A 14,491-nucleotide genomic window follows, 5' to 3' on the forward strand; every position below is an offset into this window, starting at 1 on the left:
TGAGTATTTTATTTTCGCAGAATGTCCAGATTTTTGCGTCAAATATTTGGTCTGTTTCTGATGAAATCTATGGTTTTCTGGCAAATTACAGAGGATTGACGTCCCTAAATAATGCCATATATTTATGTGTCAGACTTTATTGCTTTCAGAAAATGCATAGTAACACAAATCCTGTTATTCTAACAGCTTTCTAAGTTTGTAAGAGCAATATTTAAAATGTGTCCCTATTTTTGGGCATTTGTCCCCCCAATATTTTAGGATATATCTAGATTTCTTGCATTAAGAGGTTGAGAGGTATGATAGGTGTGTTTCCCATCAGGCTTAACAATCCGTCAGCACAGCTGCCCTGCTTTTGCAGTACCCCCTCACTCCTCCCATTCAATAACCCATAAAAGTAATGTCAGTGCTAGTCCACTGTGTAGTTTGGTAACACAGCAGCTAACATTACCTATAGTTGAAGCATGCATTCAGTGCCTCTAAGCAGTTAGTGCAAGCTTCATCTATTGCAGGTTGAGACATTGCTGCTCTACAAATTCTTCTGTAGCACAGTGAAGTTTAGTGCTTCCCTTCATGCTTATATTGTGCAAATTTGAGTGTCTGGATGCAGTGATTTTGCAAATGAGGCACAACTCATTACTGTCTCTGAATTGCTTAAATTCCATGTCATGTTGCATGGTCAAACTCAGTGCTGCATTGTGCTGCATTCTACAAAGTGCTATGCACATACCCGGACACCTTTAGGCAGCCTGCACAGGCACAGTTCAAGCTATGGTTGGGGGGGGGTATGTGTACTTCCATATCTGACATAATGGAAATTGAGTCTCTGCAATGCATGATTTATTCATAGCACATAAGCAGGGACAGGGCTGTCATGTTGTTCAAACAATGAGATACAATACATATATTAAGCAGTCCCATCATGGGCCACATAAATGAGCTGCCTGATGTTGTGACTCAGCTGGAACACCCAAGTACCAGTGTAACCATGACGTATTTGTCATATGTCTCTGCTATTTCTCAGTGATCAGTGATGTCCACTGAGGGAGAAGGGAGTGCACCTTTTAGGGCTCAGAGGTAAAGTGTGGTGAAGAAAAACATATTCCTGGCCATCTTCTACAATTACTGCAGCCACAGACTATTTGAGTAGGGTTATGATTATCCTCAATACAGGACTTGGGCCTTGAATGATCTGACACAAACAGGGACACATTCAAACTACACCTTACATGTGGGTGAACAATGTTGTCACCATTAGGGTGGCATGCAGTAACACCATCCCAACCTCCATGGCCATAGGGGGAAACAAGATTAAACCTGCACCACCTCAGATGTACTGTAAGGTAAACCCTGTCTTACCTACACTTACAACCTGTTAGTATGCACCATCTACATATATTGCATACCCCAGCTTCTCTCTCCATACACCAAGAAGCAAAGGTAGAGAATTAGCAGCTGCACAGGAGGAGGACAGAGCTCCCTACAGATCACTGGGACGAGTACACTTGCTTCACAGTACGGTTTAAATGATAACAATCTGTTCAGCTAGTACAACTGCAGTCTGCTACATTATAGGTTTTCTCCAGTGCTGGCACTCCTGTGCTAAGTCCCATAGTTCAAAGGCCACAATATGACTACTTGATGTTATCACTGCATGTATGTGTGCACATGTATGCTATGCTGTAATTATACAAGCATACTGACACATTTGAGAAGTTTTCCTTTTGTGTTGCATGTGCTGATGGCTGCGTGTTTGATCCCTCCTTGGCTGTCTCTTGTGATATCAATAGCAATTTGGGGTAAGGGCTGGCACAGCTATAGTACCTGTGGTGGAGGGTTCAATTCCCTCAGCTCTCATTTGTTTCCTGTGTGAGACCTTGAGCATTTCATTTAATCACACATTGCTCTTGTGTAACCTCTGAACAGAGACTGTGTGTCCAGTAGACCTACCTGGTTAATGAATAAGATTATTATTTGCATTTATCCCTAGTTTGGCACTTATGTCTCTAATGAACACAGGCAGCCTGTAAATGGTTCATCTCCCAGGCCTTTGCTTGTAAATCTTTAATTTCCCAAGCCCCTGCTAACACTTTCAAGGGTACAAGAACTTGTCAGAGATTTGGGATGCATGGCTAGGCTTAAAAAGGCCCTCATGGTCATTAGTCTAGTAAACACCTATAAACCTATGAGCCTACCTGCAATATTATAAGGGAAAAATAAGCATGAACTGCATTTTTTTCATTTTTATCTGTAAATTTCTGTTACAGATCCTATTTCTCAATATACTTGGCCTGATGCTATTACTGTATGTTTTGACTACAGGATTAAGAGGGATTGTGCAATTAACTCAAAAAGTGAATGCTTTTTCTTTCAGTTTGCATGTACTAGAGGCAGTGAGTTTGATTCCCACTTGGCTTTCCGTTGTACCATCACTGGTCATTTGAGGAGTGTGTTTTTTGCAATTATGACTAAAGTACCTACTACTTGACACAGAAAATATATGAAAGAACTGCATTTTTTTTCAGTGTGTATATACACTTCTCACTCTTTCTCAATATACTTGATCTGTGTGTTTGACTGGAGGTTTCATTTAGGTTGTCAAAGTAGCTCAACACATTAAGGCTTTGCATAAACTGATGATGGTAGGTTTGATTTAACCCCTTTGTTGTATTTTGTGTCATCACTGGAATTTGGTATGGGTGTTTGTTCTTTTTAAAATAGTACCTATAATGTTAGTACAATAAAGATAGATATGAGCCACATTTTAATTGTATCTGTACTTCTTTCTCCTCCTCCTCCCTTTTTTCACTATTCTTTGTGTTACATACATTTATCTGATTTATTGTTTTGTTTCTCTACATTTATTTTGTCAGTTTGTGCTTTGTGACCTACTTTGCAGCTTACAGGCATCATGAGAGAGCTCAATGACTGGAGGCTAGATGCCCAGAGGAGAACAGATGGCTCAACCAGAGCACTGTGACGGTTCCAATGAAAAAAATGGCTACATTGTAGTAGTCTTCAGCTTCTTGCAGTCAGATCCATTGAAAAGAAAAAAAAACTTTACTGTAATAAAAAACACACTTACTGTAATAATGTAGCCATCAGTGTATTTCAGTCAAATCCATGTCCCTCCCAGCTCTTACACTGAAGAGCAAAACACAATGGCCATTCCTTCTACTGGCACACCTACCAGGTAGCTAGACGCATGATATGTCCCCCTCCCCTTCTGCCCCACCTATTCAGGTCCCATTTCTGTGCTCTGTCACTGACCCTCCTTCTGCACATTTTATTGAAAATAAATCATTTCTTTTTTTAAATTGAAGCAAACTGCAGTCTATAAATGTAGCAAACAACTGATACAGTTTATATCCTGCCTGCATGGAGTACTACGGTGCTCATGGTTTAGTTAAAAAAAATGTTTTTTTTTTATACTGTAGCAAAGTGCTTGCTACAAATGAAGCAAACAGTTGCTACAATTTACATCTTGCCTGCACAGAGCACTATAGCATTTAGGTTTTGGCTTAAAAAAAGAAATGTTCTTTTTTTTTAACTTTAGAAGTGTAGCAAACTTTTTGGTATACTATAGCAAGGAGTAACTGCAGTTTAGTCCAAGTATGGAGTGCTAGAGGACTAGAGGACCGCATAAAACAGAGATCTGGAACAGCTAATCACAATCTAGTAACACTGTGCACCTGGGTCAGTTGTCCATCTCGTCCTATCCTAGCTAAGCTACTGGATGCCTACAACAACCATTTAGAGAACCTCTTCTTGCGAATCATTGAGTTGTATCTTTGTCCTGTACTGGTTCCTCTATCTGAACCATGGCTCAGTGACAAGGAAGCTTAGGGTCAGATGTAAACTCCTACTGGATGACAGGTGGCAAAAAATGCTGTTGCACAATTCTATCCTATCCTCCATCCTGGTACTTCCCTCCATTTTGTGTTTAAACCCACCCCTGTTTGTTGCTGAAATCTCCCCATGACCATTCTCTTGCCTCTGTTTGGCTGGTGTTTCCTTCTCCATAGTGCATTCCTTCCCTCATCATGTCAGCACATCCCCTGTTATTCTTGTCTGTCTTCTGTATTTGTGTGCCACCACTACCCATCCTTCTCCAGGTTACCGTCTTATCCCACCTTCCCCACCTCTACCAAACTCATTATGTAGTTTTTTACCTTATGTTATACCCTTTGCTTGTTTCCCACATTTTTCATTACTTTCCTCTATTTATATTTTTACCTTTTAATTTGGTGAAAAAAAGATGACCATATGGCTGTTTAATGCTTCCTTGTGACTCCACTTTCTGCCACAGGTTTGCATGCTAAGAGCATCTTGGAAGCATATACATGAGGGACATTCGTTGCTGTTCCTCCTCCTTCAGTGTTGCTGCATGTCAGTCAGTACTGTCTGATCCTTCCACAGACTGGGCTGCAACCATGAGCAGAATATGTAATAAAATCCCCCACTAACACTGATTTTCCCCACTCGTCATTAATAATGAGCTCCGAGCTTCATTGCACAAGCGAGGTAAACAGCAGCAGTGCAACTGCAAAAACACCCACAGAGCTTCTGAATCCCAGCCTGGATATGAAACAAATATAAAGAATGGACAATGAATTGATAGACATGCAACAAAAACTAAATATTGCTAAAAAAAAGTGCAAAATTTTGCATGGTTTGTTCTAAAATAATTTGGAGGGATAGGTATATCTTACAGAGGATACTGCTGCTGTGGAACAGACTCCCCATCCACATAAAACAAAATTCATCCCTATCCATATGGGACATAAGAACATTTACTCCAGGACTTCCCCCTGTACTATTAATAGAGGCATCTCCTAAATGCTTTATCCCATGTGTGGATCCCCTCAAAATATATACAGTATGATCCCAGTTATTCTCATTAGGTGTAATATATAATTACCGACCATGGGATGAGTAAGGCCAATCTATAAACAAAGGGTGGGTTATTCTGAGCATAAAAGGGAAATTGGCTTGGCTTAAAATGGCCTGTAAGGGCAGATAGCCTAGTGCTTACCTATGAACCTATGAAAAAGAAGAAACAATATTTTTTAGAAATAGGGAAAGCCTTAAATAGTGAATGTAAACAAATATTTGACAATAAAAAGGAAATAATACTAAAGAAATAGAAACATACCTTATATAATATTACTCCCATATGATTACATAAACTGGCCAGTAGGGCAAACATTTTAAATACATCTAACCAGATTAGTACTATTAACTATTTAGAAAGTAATATAAAAACATACATAGAAGATATATGTAAGTAATTTAGAAAATATTCTGAGAAAAATCAATGAAAGAAATGAAATACAGCCAGAAATAAAAAAATGCAATCTATTTTTTGACAATAATATACATAAGAGATTATCTGAAGAATTTACAGAGCAATTAATAAAACAGATTTGTGAGCAGAAAGTATGCAATAAAGACATTAAAACAGAATAAAGCTCCAGGGATAAGTGGATTAATTCTAGACATATACATAATTTTCAGCTAAAGCTTTACAATTAATACATTTATACACTAACATCACACTAATGTTACTAATAACCTGATATTCTAACTGTCTGCTTTGTATAATGAGCAAACTACATAGCCTTGCAGAGTCCTTGGTGACAGTAAACAGGATGCCCATGATGGTAGGATTAGCCTGCACAAAAAGCATAAATCAGCAGCATAGCTTCTGAAACATCATTTCCTACCATGTAAGGAATTACAATGGAACTCCATTCTCACATGTTCTCCTAAAGCCCTTCTGGGAATACCATGGAATGGCTTTAGACTACAGTAAGTACCTGCTGCTAGATATGCCTCTTTAAATGACTTGGACTACCTCAGCACATTTGCTGAGCATTTTCAAATAAGAAAATAATTCACACATCTCTAAAATATCAGCATTCTAATAAGTTTTGCCATGTCATCCCTGTTTGCTGATTTGTTTATTTTCATTCACTTGGTGCACAATAAGTAGTTACCCAGGAAAGCTGCAAGAATACCAGATAACAACACATGATAAAATACGTTCCTCCAGACCATGAGTCAGAGCACAGAGCTGACAACTGAGATAATATTTTAGCAGCATTACAGTCAAACAGGAAATGCTGCAATAATAAAACAGAGCCCACTGAAATGGGACTTCCCAGCTGAACATTCTCAGTTAACAAATGTAAATAAATAAATAAATAAAGTAATTAAAATGGCAGGAATGCAAAACTTAACCAAATGAACAGTTAATTTGCTGAATATGCAGTTTGTGTAAGTGTTACTGAGGAAATAGAGCAAACAAACATTGCCGTTAATGTAATTATGCTACACGTTTATGCTAAATAAACTCCAAAATAAATTAACACCAGCATGCTCTATCAGATGTAGAGTCTATCCATATAGATAAACATTAAAGGAATGGTGTCATGCTTAAATGGTAACCTCATTGGCTAACGAATTAACTGGCACAGTGCAAACAAATAAACAAAGACCCCACAGCGTATGAAATGTTATACGGAGGATGTCATACAAACAGCTAAAAAATGCAGCTGCATAACACTGCCTGACTCTACAGTAAGTTTCACACTCCTATGATATCCTACATAAGTAAAATCAGTTTCAAAACTCCTTTTTAGCTACACTAAAAGTCTTTGTCAACCATTCAGCTTACCTGCTAAGATTAAACATTTAGGTCAACAAGGTGAGGTGACATGGAGATAATTAACAGCTCAGGAGCCTGCAGTAGCTGGCATTGCTACACCCCAGGTGACACAGACATAATTAACAGCTTAGGAGCCTAAAGGAGCTAGCATTGTTACAGCCTAGGTAATCTGGGCATAATTAACATGTCAGGAGCCTATAGGAGCTGACATTGCTACAGCCAAGGTGTCTTTGGCATAATTAATAGCTCTGGAGCCTGCAAGAGCTGACAGCTCAGGAGCTAGCATTGCCACAACCCAGATGACCTGGTCATAAATAAAAATGAAGGAGCTTGCAGGAGCTGGCACTGCTACAATCCAGGTGACTTGGGCATAATTAAGAACTCAGGAGCCTGCAAGACCTGGCACTGCTACAATTCAGGTGACATGGGCATAACTAACAGCTCAGGAACCTGCAGGATCTAGAACTGTTACAATTAACAGTGCAGGAGTCTGCAAGAGCTAGAATTACTACAACCCAGGTGACCTGGACATAATTAACAGCTCAGGAGCCTGCAAGAACTAGCATTGCTACAACCCAGGTGACCTAGGTATAACTAAGAGCTCAGGAGGCTATAGGAGCTGGCATTGCTACAACCAAGGTAGCCTGAGCATAATTAGCAGCTCAGGAGCCTGCAAGAGCTGGAATTGTTACACCCCAGGTGACATGGGCATAATTAACAGCTCAGGAGCCCACAAGAGCTGGAATTGCTACAACCCAGGTAACCCGGACATAATTGATAGCGCAGGAGCTTGCAAGAGCTAGCATTGCTACAACCCATAATTTATAGAAGACTGAAAACAGGAAACACCTTTATGGGACTTGAGTAGAGATGAACTACAAAAGCATTAGGTTTTCATGTTTTCTGCTCCTAAACCTATATATTGGGGGGGTCAGGATAATGGTTAAGGTGTTTATTTCACAGACACAAGGTAAAGGAGTTGATTCTCATTTTTAATTATTGGCTAGGTGTGTAATAGGCTGCAGAGAGATTGTTTAATATTTAAGGCCACAGTTGTAGTTAGCTTAGTATGTAACTATAAACCTATAACTCATGGGATACATTTAGGGTGCACAACTAGGTTTATGAAGACCCCAGTGGTTGTTAACCTAGTATATGCCTATGAGCTTATATCAGTAGACATATTTATAATTTAGTGATTAATAATATACCAGTTAACAGTTTTGTGTTTATCAGTACCACCCAGAGCGCTAGTTGATATACAAAACTTAGACTATGATTGTAGATAAAAACTGTAAAGGCTCACCTGGCTTATCTTTTTCCTACATTAGATGTAGATCTTATTTCTCCATTAGCGTAATGCTACCAATCACAAGATTTAACTGGTTTGTAACTCAGGCAGTCAGTGAGTGAACTGGTGTCATCAACACATGCACTAAACTAAGCTGAACAGCTCACAACATTTATTAACTGGTTGACTGGCTGCTAGAAAGTATCCATATGTATTATATTTAACCTTGCCCTTCTGGCTTGTGCAGTGTATGAAAAGGGTTTAAGATGATCAGTTCACATATACAAATAACAAATGAATAACTTAAGAAATAATACAATGGATAATTCATTGCAAAGCTTATTCTCCAGAATAATATAATGCATTTAGTTTAAACACAGACATAGCAGCACATTTTTTCATCAATGACAAACAATGCTGCATTACTGAACCCCTCACTGAAAATATATTTTTGCTTCATTGATTCAAATGGTAGCAGCCTAGCAGACTGATAGTTACAGTTTCCAACTGAATGGATATTGCTCATGTACTCTGAATCATAACATTTCCTTAAATGCTTACCAAAATGAGCACCCCACCCCCAAAAATGGCATATACAGCTTTGTGAGCAATTAACTGCCTAAACTTATTATTTTAAGCTACAGCTGTCAACCCCTATCATTTTAAGCTAACTCTAACTGTTTCCAAGAGACAAATGAGAATTCCAGAATGAGAAAAGTAAGGGCCAGGGTTCATAGACCAGTTGTGTGCTAAACAGTATATACTCTCATTGAAAACAGACAGACAGAGCTAAGCATAAACTGGTAGTCATTCATAATCTAGCATTGCATAACAGCACAGAAAGCACAAGTATGATGCAAAAGAGATTTGCAAATGAGTGCATAATGGCATGCAAATGAAAGTATGTAAGGAAGTGAAGCCCTAAGGATATACAAATCTACATTAGGTGAACATAGTTGCAATTCATAGGTTCATAGGTGTGTAGTAGGCTAATGGCCCTGGGGCCTTTACAAGCCTAGCCATAGGATTACCCTCCTGGCATTGTGCCACCCGACCTTAGTTCCCAGTGCCTTTATCGAGTAGAGGCACTGGAGTTATCCCTGGGGTGAATTTTCTATTTCCCATCCACTCATCAAGATTTCTCTTGAAGAGGAACAGCGAGGTACTCTGATTGACATGTATGGGAAGTCCATTCCATAGAAAGGGTAGTGTCTGGGTTATAAACCTGTCCCTCCAGTACATTCTGTTGATTGTGGTAATGAGGTTGAGGTCTCTGGAGCGTGTGGTACGGAGGAATTGGGATTTCTTTAGATGTAACATTTCTAACACAGCTGGGTCAGACATGGCTTTGTAAGTCAAGCAGAAATCACCTCTAAGTAGGTGATATGAGACAAAGAATAGTGGGCGTTTATTGAGTCTGTCCATATTGAGCAAGTATTTAAGGCCTAGGATCCTCTTTGTGAAGTACTTGTGAGGCCTCTCCAGTTGTTGCAGGTGTCTAGTGAGGTACATGCCAAATGGGGCATTGTACTCAATGACTGGCCTAATGAGGAAGAGTAGAGGGAGACAATGACCTCTTTTTTCCTGGATGTAAAACCCTTAGTAATGAGATGTGCCACATAGAAGGGCTTTCTGACCACAGCGACATTGTGGTGGTCAAAAGAGAGGTTGCTGTCAACCTGTGTTCCCAGATTTTTTATAATGCCTTTTGTGTTCAGTGGACTACCATCAAGGTGGTAATTCATGGGAACCAGGTTTTTTCCCAAAGGGGATGATGACACATTTTTTTTGGCATTGAGATAAGGCCATGGTTCTGACACCAGTCGTTATTCACAGTGAGGCCATTCTGTAGGATGTCAACATCACTTGGGGAGTCAGTAATAGCTCCCAACTTTCAATCTTCTTTGAACTTTGTCAGCTAGAGTCCCTTTGTGTTGGCCTGGACTTCAGAGAAGTAGTTACCAAACAGGAGAGAACCCAGGACTGAATGCTGTGGGACTCCACTCATGACTAGTCAGCAGTCTGACTTGGAGTCAGCTACTTTCACACTGTGGATTCTATCTGTGAGCCAGTTTGCCACCCACCTAGTGATATAGGGGTTGATGCCTAGCTTAGTGAGTTTTTCTATGAATCCTGAGTGGGGAATGCTATCAAAGGCCTTGGCCAGATCAAGGTAGGCTGTATGAACCACCTTGCCTTCATCCACAGCTCTGGTGACTGACTCAAAGAAGTCAACCAAGTTGAGCAGGCATTATCTACCTTTCACAAAACCAAACTGTGTGGGATCCAGAGTTTGGAAATTCCTTATATCCTTGTTTATTAGGTCCATGATGATGTGTTCCATAGCTTTGCATATCAGACTCGTCAGGCTAATGAGGCAATAGTTGCCGGGTCTGTAATCACTCCTCCTTTGTGGAGAGGGATGACTGTAGCAGTGCGCCATTCGGTAGGGACAAAGCCTGAGGAGAGACTGTGATTGAACAGGGCACGCAGGTGAGGTGCCAGTTCATTCTGTAGTTCATGTAGAACACAGCCAGGGGTATTGTCAGGTCCCATAGAAGCTTTATTCTTGGCCTTGGACAGTGCTGTTTTAACCTGTGCAGCAGTAATACTGGCTGCCTGGCAATCTACTAGTATTGTGATTGGTTCTTTGTGGGGGGGGGGGATAAAGTTGGCACTGAATCTGTCGTCCAGTATATTGCCAATATCTGGTGGCTCGGTATAGGAGGTACCATTGTGCAGTAGCTCAGAGCAAACCTGGGTATTGCCATGGAGGTTTTTTATATAACTATAGAAGGCCTTGTGGTTATCTTTACTATCTGCTGCAATAATGTTTTCATAGGTAGCTTTAGAGGATTTGATAAGGGATCTCAACTTTTTGTTGAGGCTGATAAGGGAGTTGTTCCAGTCTTGGGACTTCACCTTATTCCCCATCAGTTTCCTCCTTCTGTTGTAGAATTTGTTTATGGCAGGGGACCACCAGATTGTCTTCCTTTTTTTGGAGGAGAGCGTCTTGGTTCTATTGGGTATGGTGAGATTCATGTATTTGTGTACGTATTAATACAGTGCATTGATGTATGATTTGACGGTCATGCAACTATTCTCCATTTGCATGGGTGCCATGAAGTTAGCCACCTCTGTTTTTAGGAGCCCAAAGTTAGCTTTGGAGAAGTTTTTCATGTTGGTTACCCTTGCGGGGGGGGGGGGGGGGCTGGGTTGAGGATTACCAAGGTGATTAGTTTGTGGTCGGTTCTAACCAGGGAAGAGTTGACTATTGGTGTAGAGCAATGGTCGCCCATGTTAGTAATGGCCAGGTCAGGGATGTTGCTACCTCTAGTAGGGGTAAGAATGAGCTGGTCCAGGGCATTGGAATTAATGAATTCCAGGAAACGTTGGGCTAGTGTATTGGTACATGAGTAGTTTTCCCAGTTAATGGAGGGGTAGTTGAAGTCGCCCCGTATGAAAGTGTTAGGTTGGACCCCAATATTCTCGAGGGTGCTTAGGAATGTGGAGTGTGACTCTTGGGACAAAGCTGGGGACCTATAGCAGGCTATAACCTGAATCACTGTCTTACCCAATATTAGCTGCACCTGAAGTATCTCTGATGTGTTATGTTGGGCTACCAGTCTGGAGGTGTGCGCATCCTTTATGAATATGGAAACACCACTGCCTTTGGAGCTTCAGTCCAAGTTCTGGGGCCGAAAGATGTGGAATGAGCTATAGTCTGGTAGTGCAGGGGTACTTTCTGCTGTCTTGAATCAGGTCTCTGTTACAGCATAAATATCGATGTTCTCCATTTTAAGGAGTGCCTCAAGTGAGTGCATTTTGAGATTTAGACTTCAAGCAGCACATTTTTTCATCAACGACAAACAATGCTGCATTACTGAACCCCTAATTGAAAAAATATTTTTGATTCATTGATTCAAATGGTAGCAGCCTAACAGACTGATATTTACAGTTACTAACTGAATGGATATTGCTCATGTACTCTGAATCATAACATTTCCTTAAATGCTTGCCAAAATGAGCCCCCCACCCCCAAAAATGGCATATACAGCTTTGTGAGCAATTAACTGCCTAAACTTATTATTTTAAGCTACAGCTGTCAACCCCTATCATTTTAAGCTAACTCTAACTGTTTCCAGGAGACAAATGAGAATTCCAGAATGAGAAAAGTAAGGGCCAGGGTTCATAGACCAGTTGTGTGCTAAACAGTATATACTCTTATTGAAAACAGACAGACAGAGCTAAGCATAAACTGGTAGTCATTCATAATCTAGCATTGCATAACAGCACAGAAAGCACAAGTATGATGCAAAAGAGATTTGCAAATGAGTGCATAATGGCATGCAAATGAAAGTATGTAAGGAAGTGAAGCCCTAAGGATATACAAATGTACATTAGGTGAACATAGTTGCAATTCATAGGTTCATAGGTGTGTAGTAGGCTAATGGCCCTGGGGCCTTTACAAGCCTAGCCATAGGATTACCCTCCTGGCATTGTGCCACCCGACCTTAGTTCCCAGTGCCTCTGTCGAGTAGAGGCACTGGAGTTATCCCTGGGGTGAATTTTCTATTTCCCATCCACTCATCAAGATTTCTCTTGAAGAGGGACAGCGAGGTACTCTGACTGACATGTATGGGAAGTCTATTTCATAGAAAGTAGTCTCTGGGTTATGAACCTGTCCCTCCAGTATGTTCTGTTGATTGTGGTAATGAGGTTGAGGTCTCTGAAGCCTGTGGTATGGAGGAATTGGGATTTCCTTAGATGTAGCATTTCTAACACAGCTGGGTCAGACATGGCTTTGTAAGTCAAGAAGAGATTGCCTCTAAGTAGGTGATATGAGACAAAGAATAGTGGGAGTTTTTTGAGTCTGTCCATATAGGGCAAGTGTTTAAGGCCTAGGATCCTCTTTGTGAAGTACTTTTGCGGCCTCTCCAGTTGTTGCAGGTGTCTAGTGAGGTACATGCCAAATGGGGCATTGTACTCGATGATTGGCCTAATGAGGGAAGACTAGAGGGAGACAATGACCTCTTTTTTTTCCTGGATGCAAAACCCTTAGTAATGAGATGTGCCACATAGAAGGACTTTCTGACCACAATGACAACGTGGTGGTCTAAAGAGAGGTTGATGTCAACCTGTGTTCCCAGATCTCTTATATCGTCTTTTGTGTTCAATGGACTACCATCGAGGTGGTAATTCATGGGAACCAGGTTTTTTCCCAAAGGGGATGATGACACATATTTTTGGCATTGAGCTTAAGGCCATGGTTCTGACACCAGTCGTTATTCACAGTGAAGCTATTCTGTAGGCTGTCAACATCACTTGGGGAGTTAATAATAGCTCCCATCTTGCAATCGTCTGTGAACTTTGTCAGCCAGAGTCCCTTTGTGTTGGACTGGACTTCAGAGAAGTAGATACCAAACAGGAGAGAACCCAGGACTGAAGCCTGTGGGGCTCCACTCGTGACTAGTCAGCAGTCTGACTTGGAGTCAGCTACTTTCACACTGTGGGTTCTATCTGTTTGCCAGTTTGCAACCCACCTAGTGATATAGGGGTTGATGCCTAGCTTAGTGAGTTTTTCTATGAATCCTGAGTGGGGTATGGTATCAAAGGCCTTGGACTGATTAAGGTAGGCTTTATGAACCACCTTGCCTTCATCCACAGCTCTGGTGACTGACTCAAAGAAGTCAACCAAGTTGAGCAGGCATTATCTACCTTTCACAAAACCAAACTGTGTGGGATCCAGAGTTTGGAAATCCCTTATATCCTTGTTTATTAGGTCCATGATGATGCCTACCATAAATTTGCATATCAAACTCATCAGGCTAATGGGGCAATAGTTCCCAGGGTCTGTAGTCACTCCTCCTTTGTGGAGAGGGATGATTGAAGCAGTGCACCATTCAGTAGGGACAAAGCCTGAGGTGATTCTGTGATTGAACAGGGCACACGTGAGGTTCCAGTTCATTCTTTAGTTCATGTAGAACACAGCCAGGGATATTGTCAGGTCCCATAGAAGCTTTATTCTTGGCCTTGGACAGTGCTTTTAACCTGTGCAGCAGTAATACTGGCTGCCTGTCAATCTACTAGTATTGTGATTAGTCCTTTGTGGTGGGGGAGAGGGGTAAAGTTGGCAATAAATCTGTCCGCCAGAATATTGCCAATATCTGGTGGCTTGGTATAAGAGGTACCATTGTGAAGTAGCTCAGAGCAAATCTGGGTATTGCTGTGGAGGTTCTTTGTATAACTATAGAAGGCCTTGTGGTTATCTTTACTATCTGCTGGAATACTGTTTTCATAGGGAGCTTTAGAGGATTTGATGAGGGATCTCAACTTTTTGTTTAGACTGATAAGGGAGTTTTTCCAGTCTTGGGACTTCACCTTATCCCGCATCAGTTTCCTCCTTCTGTTGTAGAGTTTGTTTATGGCAGGGGACCACCAGATTGTCTTCCTTTTTTTGGAGGAAAGCGTCTTGGTTCTATTGGGTATGGAGAGATTCATGCATTTGTGTACGTGTTCGTACAGTGCATTGG

This window comes from Protopterus annectens, chromosome 8.part0 (genome assembly GCF_019279795.1).
Source record: "Protopterus annectens isolate FY-2018-M chromosome 8.part0, PAN1.0, whole genome shotgun sequence".
NCBI classification, from domain to species: Eukaryota; Metazoa; Chordata; order Ceratodontiformes; family Protopteridae; genus Protopterus; species Protopterus annectens.